Source organism: Astatotilapia calliptera, chromosome 15 (assembly GCF_900246225.1).
Source record: "Astatotilapia calliptera chromosome 15, fAstCal1.2, whole genome shotgun sequence".
NCBI classification, from domain to species: domain Eukaryota; kingdom Metazoa; phylum Chordata; class Actinopteri; order Cichliformes; family Cichlidae; genus Astatotilapia; species Astatotilapia calliptera.
The window spans coordinates 39353453-39357656 of NC_039316.1; positions in this window are offsets into that span (position 1 = coordinate 39353453).

Here is a 4204-nt window from a genome sequence, read left to right on the forward strand (position 1 = left end):
AGCTATTTTATTTGGCCCAAATTGATTTTCCGACCCTCCAGATGTTGATTTCACCAATAAACTGGACTGGGCTACAAACACCACAGAACTTTACAGGAAGTAGAGTCGCCTCTATTTTTTTTGACTGAGGTCCTTCAACATCTGCCGGACAATGCTCAGGATTTTCTACGAGTCTGTTGTGGCCAGTGCGATCCTCTACGCCGTTGCATGCTGGGGGAGCAGGCTGAGGGTCGCTGATGCTAACAGACTCAAACTGATCCATAAGCAGTGTTGGGAAGGTTACTTTTAAAATGTATTCCACTACAGATTACAGATTACATGCCCCAAAATGTATTTTGTAATGTATTCTGTTACGTTACTCAATGAGAGTAACTATTCTGAATATTTTGGATTACTTAATATTCAATTCAATTCAATTCAATTCAATTTTATTTATATAGCGCCAAATCACAACAAAAGTCGCCTCAAGGCGCTTCATAGATACAGAGAAAAACCCAACAGTCATATGACCCCCTATGAGCAGCACTTTGGTGACAGTGGGAAGGAAAAACTCCCTTTCAACAGGAAGAAGCCTCCGGCAGAACCAGGCTCAGGGAGGGGCGGGGCCATCTGCTGTGATTGGTTGGGGTGAGAGAAGGAAGACAGGATAAAGACATGCTGTGGAAGAGAGACAGAGGTTAATAACAGATATGATTCAATGCAGAGAGGTCTGTTAATACATAGTGAGTGAGAAAGGTGACTGGAAAGGAAAAACTCAATGCATCATGGGAATCCCCGGCAGCCTACATCTATTGCAGCATAACTAAGGGAGGATTCATCACCTGGTCATCTGGTCCAGCCCTAACTATATGCTGCCCTCCTCCCGGTGGGACATGCCCGGAAAACCTCACCCAGGAGGCGCTCAGGAGGCATCCTTGTCAGAGGCCCGGACCACCTCAACTGGCTCCTTTCGATGTGGAGGAGCAGCGGCTCTACTCTGAGCACCTCCCGGATGGCTGAACTTCTCGCCCTCAGAAGACCCTTATGAAGAAAACATTGAGGGAACAGTTTACCTTGCCTGGGGCAGGGTTACCGGGGCCCCGCCCTGGAGCCAGGCCCGGGGAGGGAGCCCGAGGGCGAGCGTCTGGTGGCTGGGCCTTAGTCCATGGGGCCCGGCCAGGCACAGCCCGAAAAGGGGACATGGGTCCATCCTCCCGCAGGCCCACCACCCACAGGAGGGGCCGTAGGGGTCGGGTGCATTGTGTGCCGGGTGGTGTCCAGGAGAGGAGGCCCTGGCGGAGTGATCCCCGGCTGCTAAGACTGGCAATTGAAAAACAATCCTTTATTTAAATCCTGAAAAACAGAATTAAAATACTTAGAAATTTCACTGGACATTTAAAGTTCCAGTTTGTTTGTTTGCATCTGTTTTTGCACACAATTGTCTTAATTTGTGACCATGTATAGTGTTTATATTATGTTTATATTATGTAATGTTCAGGTCTCTCCTAAATTACATTTCTATCAAACATGGAACAAATCTGCGCGTGTGTGCTGAGAGATAATAAATACTAAAGTTTTTTGTAAGCAATACAAATTATTCAGGAACCTTTGTTGGTTTTCCAAATTTTTGTCGACATTTTACATAATGAAATGTTACTCTATATTGATGCAAAAATGATGCAGGAAAAAAAATCACCAAAATGCAGATATACAATAAAATGTGTGTGTGTGTATAGGTGCGGTGACTCCCAAGCTAGGCGAGTGACTCCAGCAGATCCCGGGAACAACATCGGAGATCTCTGTCCAGAAGAGCGCAGTCCTGGGAACAGCTAAGATACTGCGCAGGACCCTCAAGCTCCCAGGCCTCTGGTAGAGGACCCGAGCTTGAAGGATAAACTGCCCGCAGGGGCGTGCTGGGTGTTTATATATATATATATATATATATATATATATATATATATATATATATACATATATACATACATATATGTACGGTATACTCAAAATTTTTATTATTATTATTATTATTATTATTATTATTCAAAATTTCTGCTTCAATGATGTGCCTTGTGTTGTCAGTTGCCATTATATTTACAAAAAAAAAGATGATCTATTGTGTGCTCAGTTCAAACAGTTTTACATAGAAAGGATTCAGGCTGGAAGATCTTGTTTGCTGAATTAACGTAATGTATAGGTTTGTTTGTTTGCAGGTGTTGCAGATGTTGGCAGCAGTTGATGAGTTGAATGTAAAGATTATTACTGAAACAGACCATCATCTTTCCCAAACTAAAGCCGTCACGGTCTAAACAGATAAACAATTGTTTCCACAGAAAAAGAAAAGTTTAATGACATTTAGCTCATTATTTGCAGAAAACAAATATTCGTTTTTTCCCAGAAACATTCACTATCAGTGTATTTGCAGCTTGCTGAATACGTAAATTAAAAATCTTTTTCATTACCTTAATACAAAACATAATCTAGTTGCAACTCTTCTTTTTGCCCTTGCAAATAATCAGATTATGTAAATGAAAAAATATTTTTTTGGCACAGACTTAATTATGTGGAAAAATTACCAATTAGCTTATTTTCAGTCTTGATTATACAATTGCTGCTGACTCAGCCAGAGAGGCTGCTCTTGCATAACAGTGCATACTCTCTTATTGATGGTGGATAAGTGGAACAATTGATGCTTATTCATTTCTCTTAAGCTAAAAGCACACTTCAAGGGGAATACTTAAATCAATAAACTGCTTTTTGAGGACACGCGCTTAGAGTCTGAGTGTAAAGGAGTTTGTGAAGAGGCAGCTCTCACAGCTGCTAGTGCAACAGTCATGTGTTGGTTCTTCAAGGTGAAAACACACTTTGGGTTGTGTTAATGCAGCACCAGATTGTGTGTTTCCTACAGGTTAATGTTAGAGTAACTGATGATTCAACACTGACCACAGGCGTGTATTCAATTCAAAGTAAGTGCAAAGAATGAAGTGCCATTTGAATGTGTGAAAAAGGTGGCATGTAGTGTAGAGTGCTCTAAAGTGTCAACAGTGCTGGAAGAGTATAAATGCTTATGCAGTTGGTCTTTAAGTGACAAATACAAGCAGGCAACTTCTTACTTCACTTCAAACGTTCAGGTTTTTCATTGTCACAGGACTTTTAACATTAGCTGTACATCCTGTTGCTGAGCTTGGAAAAGCTGGATTTAAATACTTCATCGCCTTTAAACTGAATGAATGTGTGCAATGCTACTGCAACATTTTACCTACTTTGCACATTTGCAAATTTGGGCTTTGGGAGCTTTAGTTCAGACTGGATCAGATACTTTAGTTCTCCTGTTGTAGGCTTGAGCTGCTTGGGGACCTCGTGATTCTCTAAGCTCCTCCTCTCTCCTTTGCGTGGTATATGTATACGTAACCATAGCATATCATTTATTGTGTGTCTTATCCTACAGTTTGTGTTTCTCTTTCTCTGCTCCTTCCTGCAAGTAAACCAATCAGGCATACCATTAGGTGAAGTGAATAACACTGATTATCTCTTCATTGTGCCACCTGTTAGTGGGTGGGATACATCAGGGAGCAAGTTAATATTTTCTCCTTAAACTTGATGCGTTAGAGTAAAAAATAACGTAACGATCTGGTGTTACATCATGTGCTCTTCGTGGACTACAGCTCAGCCTTTACAGTTTTTTACAGTCGCTAACAAGCGTTTGTCCAAACAGTTGTCACATTTGCAAAACTCTAAACACAATTAGCACAGCATCGGTCTGTTGTGGCCATACCAGTCACACATTTCATGTCGTGTTCACCCAATATGCAGTCAGTGAACACATTTCCACAATGCTTACATTTTCTTAACAGACAAGTTATACCTCCCAACAAAACTATGGACTGTTCTTGTAGTATCTACGAATGTTAACACACAACATCCCACAATAGCAAAAACAATATCCCAAACCTTAGATACAGTATAAAAACCTCTGCTTCTGCAATGATATGTCGGTGGATCCGACATACCAGGCGGTTTTATCCCAGGTGCATCGACTTGGATAACATCAGATGTGATGTTGATGAAAACATGTGGCCTAACCCTGAAGATCGCAGAGATTAGATGCAAATCTTTTGCCTTTTTTTAGCCCCCCTCCCCCTCCCCCCCTTTTTATCTTGGCTTTTTGCTGTTGTTTTTTTGTTCAGAATGCTCTTGTGTGTTTCATGGATATTTTGTTCACTGTAAG